Source organism: Sceloporus occidentalis, unplaced genomic scaffold, assembly GCF_023333645.1.
Source record: "Sceloporus occidentalis isolate IW3139 unplaced genomic scaffold, rSceOcc1.0.p SCAF_114, whole genome shotgun sequence".
Taxonomy (NCBI): Eukaryota; Metazoa; Chordata; class Lepidosauria; order Squamata; family Phrynosomatidae; genus Sceloporus; species Sceloporus occidentalis.
The window spans coordinates 2,648,098-2,658,124 of NW_028317094.1; the positions used below are offsets into that span (position 1 = coordinate 2,648,098).

The 10,027-nt window shown below is 42.2% G+C and overlaps 1 pseudogene; it reads right to left on the reverse strand.

Annotated features, from left to right (window-relative positions):
• Positions 1-406: 406 nt before the first annotated feature.
• Positions 407-9,820, reverse strand: LOC149282488 (uncharacterized; annotated as a pseudogene).
• Between the last annotated feature and the right edge of the window lie 207 nt (positions 9,821-10,027).

Genomic DNA, 10,027 nt, shown 5'->3' on the forward strand with positions numbered 1-10,027 from the left:
CTTCTGTGCATCAAAGAGTCCATTGTGTTGAAATAGCAAAGAACTTTATTGAGAACACACAGAAGGAATTCAGTATTTAAACCAGAACTGCCCACTCCAAGCCAAACTATACATGAAAACCCCAAAACCTAAAAGACTACCCTCTTCCCAACCTAGCACCCACCTCCAATTCCTACAGTCTATGCCCCACAGGTAAGAAGACCCCCTTTGCCACCCCCAGAAATTAACCCCCTTCCTGTTAATATCATTCCCATAACTATTTGAGCCAGATGCAACAAATCCCACCCTTCTATTTCGCTAACCTATACTACAATCTCCAGTCAAATTTATAAACTATGATCTATACTAACAGCAATGAAAACCTAAACTTAACAAAATATAACTTTAAAACATAAACAGACTTATCCACAGACAAACCACAGACATATCGATAGACAACCCTTACAAACAAAACCATAAGGGCCTTTTCACTGCTGGATTGAAAATATATTTTCTGTATTAATTATTGACAAAAATAATGTTCACTTCTGGGATTTGTGTGGCTTCTCTCCTGTGTAGCCTCTCTGATGTTTCAATAGGTATGATTTCAACGAAAAACATTTCCCACAATGCTGGCATTTGAATGGCTTTGCTCCTGTGTGGACTCTCTGATGTATCACTAGGCTTGACTTTTGAGAAAAACATTTCCCACAATGCTGGCATTTGAATGGCTTTGCTCCTGTGTGGACTCTCTGATGTGTCACTAGGTTTGACTTCTGAGGAAAACATTGTCCACAATGCTGGCATTTGTAGGGCTTTGCTCCTGTGTGGATTCTCTTGTGTGTCACTAGATGTGACTGCCGAGAAAAACATTTCCCACAATGTTGGCATTTGTATGGCTTCTCTCCTGTGTGGACTCTCTGATGTCTGACTAGGTCTGACTTCAAAGAAAAACCTTTCCCACAATGCTGGCATTTGTATGGCTTCGCTCCTGTGTGAGATCTCTGATGTATCAATAGGTATGACTTTGAAGAAAAACATTTCCCACAATGTTGGCATTTGTATGGCTTCTCTCCTGTGTGGACTCTCAGATGCTTCACAAGGACTGACTTGTAGGCAAATCTTTTTCCACAATGCTGACATTTATGTGACTTCTTTCCTGTGTGGACTCTCTCATGACTGACAAGTTCTTCTGTAAACAAGGACAATGACAGACAAGACTGAATCTCAGCGTTAAGAGAGGAAGGTGTTACCCCAAGATTTAGCCCTAAGTTCACGCCTCCCTATTTCAGGTTAAATTAATAAAGTTGGTGTGAGTGACCTGAGCGTGACACTGTTCTGGATGCCCCCAAATCCATATAATGATTGTATCCTTACTCATAGGAGCTAGCAAAGAAGAGATTGTAGGGGAACTTCCATGAGGAAATCAGTGGAAGCAGATAGTCAGGCAGTTGAAAAATATTCCAATAAATATATGTAAAAATACTTTGATTGAAAAGTGGCATCATTTCCTGTGAGACTGCCATTGAGTGCTGAGTCAGAGCACATGGCATGATGCAAACTAACGGCAGAGGATGCTTAATGCTGTGTGGCACTAGGAGATGACTCACAACCAATACAATATACAGCTAAAAACGCCAATATCATTCTAGGTTGCATCAATATGAGTAAAGTTTCTAGATCAAGGGATGTAATAGTGCTACTCTATTCTGCTTTAGTCAGAATAATCCTGTGTCCAGTTGAGGGCCCCACAATTTAAAAAGGATGTTGTCAAGTTGGAACATGCCCAGAGGAAGGCAGCCAAAGTGGTGAAGGATCTTGAAACCATCAAGCCCTTTGAGGAGCGACAGTAAGAGCTCTTTGACAGTGCAACTCCCTTACTTTTGTGGAATCCTCTTCCTTGGAGGTCTTTAAACAGAGGCTGGATGGTGTTTGGAAATGTATTCCTGCATGGCAGAAGGGGGTTGAACTGGATGGCCCTTGTGGTCTATTCCAACTCTATGATTCTATAATGCTAGTGGAATCATAGCACCATGATAATTTAGCACAAAAGGGACCTCAGTCTCATAGAAAGGAGAATGGATTACGGTTCCTTACCCACAGAAGCCACATTCTCATAATTCTCCATCATTACACAATTGTACATAAGTCTCTGCTTCTTCGTCAACAGATTCCATTCGTCTTTGGTGAAATATACTGCCACATCCGCAAAGGTCACCTGCAACAGAAAATAGCCCTCATCCAGGGAGTGACTAAGGAAAAGGGAAGGAAATCGCATGGTGTATCCCAAATATTATTTCATCACTTCAGAATTCAGTGCAGGAAATAAACTTTAAATTATGTTAGCAAGCAAAAACCTGCTGCCTTTAAATCTAGTTTGTCTCGAATCCTTTCAATATAATATACTTAGGGAGCTGGACATGTTTAGCCTGGAGAAGACAAGGTTAAGAGGTGATGTGATAGCCCTGTTTAAATATATGAAGGGATGTCATATTGAGGAAGGAGCAAGCTTGTTTTCTGCTGCTCCAGAAAACAGGATCCGGAACAATGGATGCAAGCTCCAGGAAAAGAGATTCCACCTGAACATTAGGAGGAACGTCCTGAGAGTAAGAGCTGTTTGACAGTGGAACACACTCCTTCCTCAGAATGCAGTGGCATCTCCTTCCTTGGAGGTCTTTAAGATGAGGCTGGATGGCCATCTGACGTGTATGCTTTGATTTAGAGTTCCTGCATGGCAGGGGGTTGGACTGGATGGCCCTTGTGGTCTCTTCCAACTCTATGATTCTAATATCATAAACAATATAATTTAGGCCATTGCTGGGATATTGAAGATGTATTAGGATACTCACTATCCCAATACATACAGAACTTTTAGCCACCAAAGAATTATAGTGCATTTAGAAATTTCTTGCCACATTTCAGAGGCAAACGTCATTTTTAATAACAGTTTTGGGGAGCACACTGGGATTGAGGGTCACTGGGGCTACTCCATATTTAGATCCAGAGATGTTCCCCCATATCCTCCAACATTGCAGAGATGGGAAAAGCAAGACACATGTGGAGAAGCAATCCAGAAGGCAGTGAAGATGGCCAAAGTTGTTTATGAGGGAGGTCACACAAACAGGGAAGGGCACAGAAGTTTGCTTTTGCTTCAGCCTCCTGGGAAGGGCAATATCCTGCCTCCTTCTTTCCTCTCTTCTCCCCACTTTTGAGTTGATGGGGTGCAAACTGAATGGCACTCAGGAACTGAAGTGAGCTGAGAAGGGGGAAACTGGGAGGAGGAGAGAGCAACCGGGAAATTTTTAAAAGTCCCTGAAAAAGTGGGGTGACAGGGGGTTAACCAGGACTGTCTCTGCCATATTGGGAGAATATGTTCTCCGCTTGCTTTCATGAACTGGCCCAGCAGTGACACAGATGAAATTAATAGTCAAGAACTTCAGCTCACCAAAGAATTCTTGTATCTCTGATTCCTCTTTCTTTTGGAGCCCAACTCCCTCCGCTTGGCCCCTGTGTCGGCCATCAGGTGGGCAGGGGTCCTGGTGGTCTTGCACTTGGGTCACTTCCAGCAAGAGAGGCCCCAAAGCAGTGTAGAAGGAAGCAGAGATGAAGTTCCTGAGAAAAGGGACCAGGGTTAGGACTGGCTTGGCAAGAAACCCTGCAGCACTCAAAGACACAGAGAATAGCATTCTGCTGGTGACATACGCAGGTGACATATGCCTCCTTTGGGCTAATACAGAGGTGGGCATCCCCTTCCTCTCTCTGCACCAAACAAAGCCCCCTGGACCTAGCATAGATTCACTGCAGCTCCCCTAAACAACAGATACTCCATGCCTTCTTAGAGTGGTGGGAGATTAGGGGATGGGGAATTGGAGAGGGCCCTGTTTATGTCCCTGTCGCTAGATGTGAACTGACTGCATCATAAATAAATCATCTGCTGAAACCTGCAGAGGTGCCCAGTGCTTACCCCCAGCACCATCCCCTTTCCCAAGAAGGCTGCATCCACACTATAGAAATAAGGCACTTTGACACCGCTTTAACCGCTCAATACTATGGGATCCTGGGCTTTTACCTTTGGGATACTTAGCCTTCTCTGCCACAACGAACGACAAATCCCAGGATTCCCCAGGACAGAGCCAGGAGAGTTAAAGTGGTTTCGAACCGGATTATTTCTCTAGAGCAGATACAGCCTAAATCGGTTGTAAAAGGATAGAAGCACCCAAGTCTTGTTTTTACTCTCCAAATAATGGTTTTCCTTTTAAAAAAGGAAGTTTGTAGTTTGTTTTAGTCTGTAATCCTTATTTTTGTTGTTCTTGTTTGTTTCTATTTTTATTTGGTTATTTGAGATGGCTTCTTTCTTCCCTGAACATCTCTTAATAAGAAACTGGGGAGACTTTTAAAACCTCCCAAAGGAGCCACTTTTGGCCTTTTTTGGGGGCAATCATCCTCTTAGAAGCCAAAGCCCAACGTTTGTGAAGAAGAAGAATAAGGCTTGTATTAAAACTATCCTCCCATTTCTGATCCCTTTTAAAACCCATGATCCCCAGAAGGAGCAGAGCTTTGTAATAAGAAAACCCTCTCAGAAAAGAGACACAAAAGACACACAAAGAGACACACTTCCTTTATTGTAGATTTTTCGCCGTTCACCATAATTCTTGCTTTTTGGTCTTTATATATTTCTCTAATCCATCCTATACACTTGGTGCCTAATTCCAATTTCCCTAAAATTTCAAAAAGTGTCTCCCAACAAACTGTGTCAAATGCTTTTTCTAGATCTACTAATAATAAGCCTAATTCTCTTTCGTTGTGTTTTTCATAGAATTCCAATATGTTTAATACTAATCTTGTGTTTTCTCTTATTTGTCTGTTGTTGTCCATTGTTCTGGTTCCGTGTTCCAGGTGATGCTGGAGAAGAGGCCCTGCCTCCAGGGGAACCAGAGGCTGCAAGCGATGAGGAGAGGGACTCTTTGCCCAATGCATCGCTCACCTGGAGGGCCAGCACCAGGAAGGTCATTCCCTCCACCTTCACAAAGACCCCATTCCCACTCCCTCATTTGCCCTGGATAGAACTGGGCAGATCCCGGTTCCCCCATATTGAATCTCCCCGGAAACAAGTTCCTACTACCCTTGACCTCAATCAGGGGAATCAACCCCCTGAACTTGACCCGATCATGACTGGGGCTGAGTTCATATTTGCCGGCAGCAGGGAAGAGCCGGTTGTTTTCAAAAAGAAAGGGTCAATAGTCCACTTTCAGTAAAGCCACACTAAGGGGGATTTGCACTGGATCTCTTGCGCAAGCCCCTGATCAAGTTGTGTTATAATCAGCGCGAGTGTGTACTTCCAACTTTTAAACTTGTTTGGGAACCAGGGTAAAATGTAGTCTGAATGGCCCCTACATTTAAGGGTGAAGGGAGCAAGAAACAACAAGCAAAGCCTAAACACTTCCTTTGACCAGTGCAGAGTTGGAGCATGTCGCCACCCTCAAACTGTCAATGGCTCACCTGCAGACAGGCCAGGAGCAGCACAGAATGTGGCTATAATAACTTGGTGTGTGGCGCTCCCCACAACAATGATGTGGGTCTTCCTTTTTTGACTTTCAAAAATGTTTATTACACTGAGATATTCCCATGATAGTATTTAAATTACCAAATATCGACCAAACATTAACTATTAATTTAACGGAGTGTTATCATCCGTTTCTTCAAATGTTTTAAGACAACTCCATTCCATTTCTAAATATCCTTTTGATCTCCCTCTTAGTAAGGCAGATACTACATCCATATTTCTAGCTTCATGTATCTTAATCAACCAATCTTCGATAGAAGGAGTAATTGTAGATTTCCAAACTTGAGCAAATAAGATCCTTGCACATGAGACCATCCATAAAACAATTCTATTGTATTTTACTGACTTTATGTTGTGTGTCATGTTTAGTAAAAATCAATTTGGTTCAAAGGGAATATTCATATCCAGAATGTTTTGGATGCTTCCATGAATCCTTTGCCAGAATCCTTTAGCTTTAATGCATGTCCACCAACATGAAAGAAGCTTCCCTCGGGTTCCCCGCATTTCCAGCACTTACTATTGCCAGTTTTGTATATCTGGTGGGTTTTTTGGGGGTTAGATACCACTTGAATAACATTTTGATATCATTTTCTTTATACTTTTGGCACAGAGTGAATTTATTTGTTCCTTTCCATGATTTTCCCCATTCCTCTATAGTTATAGTTTTATTTATATCACGTCCCCATCTTACCATGCTGTGTTTAATAATTTCATCTTCTAGGTCTCTTTCTTTTAATAGTTTATAATATTTAGATATGTGTTTACCTTCTTTGTCCATCATAAATTTATCTATTTCATTGTTATCCATCCTTAACCCAGGAGCTTTATTGTCTGCCATAAAACGATTGTTTAATTGGTTGTATAAAAACCAATCCTTCATGTTTCCTTTTTCATTAAGTTCTTCCATAGATTTCATATTGTATTTTCCTTCTGGTGTTTTATTTATTAAATCTCCATATCTTAGCCATTGTCTATCTTTGTCCTTTGTTCTATTGTAATAGGCTTCTTGCAATGACACTCAAAACTGATGTCTTATTTTATACCATACTTTAAGCAATGATCTTCTTATAACATGATGGTTAAAAGCATTATTATCTTTTGATTTTGTATACCACATATATGCATGTATACCAAGATTCAGGTTAGCTTTTTCTATATTGAATAAATTCTTGTTTTCTAATTTGAACCATTCTTCTAACCATTTGAGACAAGCTGCATAATAATACAGCTTAAAGTTTGGTAAGTTGCATCCCCCCTTGAAGCAAAGATCATTTACTAAGGCAACCATAACAGTTTCAACTCCGTATCCCATCCTGAAGCCAGTTTGAAATAGGTCTAGACAATCTGTTTCATCCAAGACCGCTTGGAGATGAAGAGCAACTGTCCTCAAAATTATGTTGGTTAGAAATGGAAGATGGGAGACTGGTCTGTAATTGTTCATCTCCAAGGGATCTAGGGAGCGTTTTCCCATAAATGGCCGTAACACCGCTTCTTTTAAGCATGATGGAAAATAGACCTTCCTAAGAGATGCATCTATGATATATCTCAGGCGATATATGAAGGGCAAGGGTTGAGAGGGCAAGTTCTCCTCTTCACACTTCCAAGGAGCTTGTCCACGTCCTCAGTACTCAGATTCAATTTGATCCACTATGATCTTACTCACAGTCACTGGACGCCTCACTTATAGCCTCTGCAATAATGCTGATGTCCAATTTGGCTCTTATCTGAGAGATATTATCTGTGAAATAGTCATTTAAACCATCATAGTGAGCTGTGGATTCTGAGGGGAAGGTGCCTGGGTCAGATCCCAGAAAGCTTCAGCAGTCCCTTTATGCTTCTCTTCCCTTGACACGTTCACTCCTTTATTCCATCCTTCTTCTCTTTTAACGTAGATCCCTTCAAGGGGGCCCAAGGCCCTTTCACCATGGTCCCCGAACCGGGAGGTTCCTCCAAATGACCAAGGGCTCTCCCCACTTCCCTCCCTCACAGCAGGCTGCGAGGGCAGCAGCTTAAGGGGCTGAGAGTGTGTATGCGCAGATGCCCCAAAGGCCGCTCCTGAGTATGTGCAGGGATTGTAAGGCCCTTGCTGCTGCTGCTGTTTATTCCACTGTTGGCCTTTGGAAGAAGGGAAGGACTATTACCTTTTTTCCCTCCTTCCGGAATGGAGCCCAAGCTGCAGAGCTGGACTCAGGAGGGAAAGCCTGGGAAGGCTCTGCTTTGTACATATAGCTCTGTCTTTTTGAGAGTGTGTGTGCGTGTGTGTGTGTTTGCCTCTGTTTTATGGCTGGGAATGGAGCTGAGGACTGAAGAGAGAAGAAAGGGTCAGTTTTGGGCAAATTCAGAACTTCTGTGCATCAAAGAGTCCAATGTGTTGAAACAGCAAAGAACTTTATTCAGAACACATAATCAGAAATTCAGCATTTAAATCAGAACTGCCCTCCCAAAGCTAAACAATACATTAAAACCCCAAAACCTAAAACATCACCCTCTTCCAAACCTAGCCCCCACCTCCAATTCCCACAGTCTATGCCCCACAGGTAACAAGGCCCCTTTGTCATTCGCAGAAACTAGCCCTTTCTGTTAATACCTGCCCCCAACTTTCTTCAGCCAACATCCCACAAATTACAAAAGCTATCATTCCAAAACTATTCTAATCAGCTGCAACAAATCCCACCCCTCTGTCTAGCTAACCTATTCCACCACCCATAATCCCCAGTCAAGTTTATGAACTAAAGCAATAATCTATACTAATAGAATTAAAACCTCAACTTAACAAAATATAACTGAAAAACATAAACAGACATATGGACACACAAACCTAACACACAAAATCACAAGGGCCTTTTCTTATCACCACAGGATTAAAAATATATTCTTTGTAATGCTTCTTTACAAATATAATGTTCGTTCAATTCTGGGATTTGTGTGGCTTCTCTCCTGTGTGGACTCTCTGATGTTTCACTAGGTTTGACGTTGAAGAAAAACATTTCCCACAACGCTGGCATTTGTATGGCTTCTCTCCTGTGTGGACTCTCTGATGTTTCACTAGGTCTGACATTGAAGAAAAACATTTCCCACAATGTTGGCATTTGTATGGCTTCTCTATTGTGTGGACTCTCTGGTGTCTCACTAGGTGTGACCTCCGAGGAAAACATTTCCCACAACGCTGGCATTTGTATGGCTTCTCTCCGGTGTGGACTCTCTGATGTGTCACTAGGCTTGACTTCTGAGAAAAACATTTCCCACAACGTTGGCATTTGTGTGGCTTCTCTCCTGTGTGGACTCTCTGATGTAACACTAGGTGTGACCTCCGAGGAAAACATTTCCCACAACGCTGGCATTTGTATGGCTTCTCTCCGGTGTGGATGGACTCTCTGATGTGTCACTAGGCTTGACTTCTGAGAAAAACATTTCCCACAATGCTGGCATTTGTGTGGCTTCTCTCCTGTGTGGACTCTCTTGTGACTGACAAATTCTTCTGTAAAGGAGGACAATGACAGACAAGACTGAATCTTAGTGTTAAGAGAGGAAAGTGTTGCCCTAAGATTTAGCCCCACGTTCACCCCTCCCTATTTGAGATTAACTTAATAAAGTTGGTGAGAGTGACCTGAGCATGACGCTGTTCTGGATGCCCCAAATCCATATAATGATTGTATCCTTACACATAGGAACTACCAAAGAAGAGATTGAAGGGGAACTGCCATGAGGAAATCAGTAGAAGCAGATAGTCAGGCAGTTGAAATATATACCTTTAAATATATGTAAAACTATTTAATTGAAAAGTGGCATCATTTCCTGTGAGACTGCCATAGAGTGTTGAGTCAGAGCACATGGCATGATGCAAGCTAACTGCAGAGGATGCTTCATGCTGTGTGGCACCAGGAGATGACTCACAACCAATACAGTATACAGCTCACATGCGGATTGATGTGGGTTGGAGTTGTGTGTACAAGAGATTATGAAGTTGATGGAAGTCAGAGAGGAGAGCTGGTACATATTTGTTTTCTATTGCAACTCAAGCTAAAGAACCTCCAAGGACTTGGAGGAAATCAACTGTGTCTCTGAGTTATTTTTAAGTGTGGATAGTGGTTAGTGCATTGCCAATACCTATATCTGGAGATTTGCTTCTGTACTCTGTTATTGTTGAGCTCTAGGAGTGTTGCCTTCAGACTGTGCTATACATTGGCTTGTGAATGGGACCAGAATTCAGAGCCATGAAGGACCTAAGAGCGGGTGTGACAATCTTTTTTGGTTGAAGTATTTCTACCAAGCACCCATTACATTCATTTCAGTTTCAGACAATACTTTCCCCACCCAGGAATCATTCTAAAACATTTTAAACCTCTTCGAATGCTCTGTTTCTGCCCCCAAGCAACAATTTCAGTATAAATATCAGCCCCAACTGGCTGTTCTTCAGCGTAAGTCCAGTTGCAGACAGACAGTCCATTGGTGTACATTGCTAAACACCTCACTACATTCGCCAGC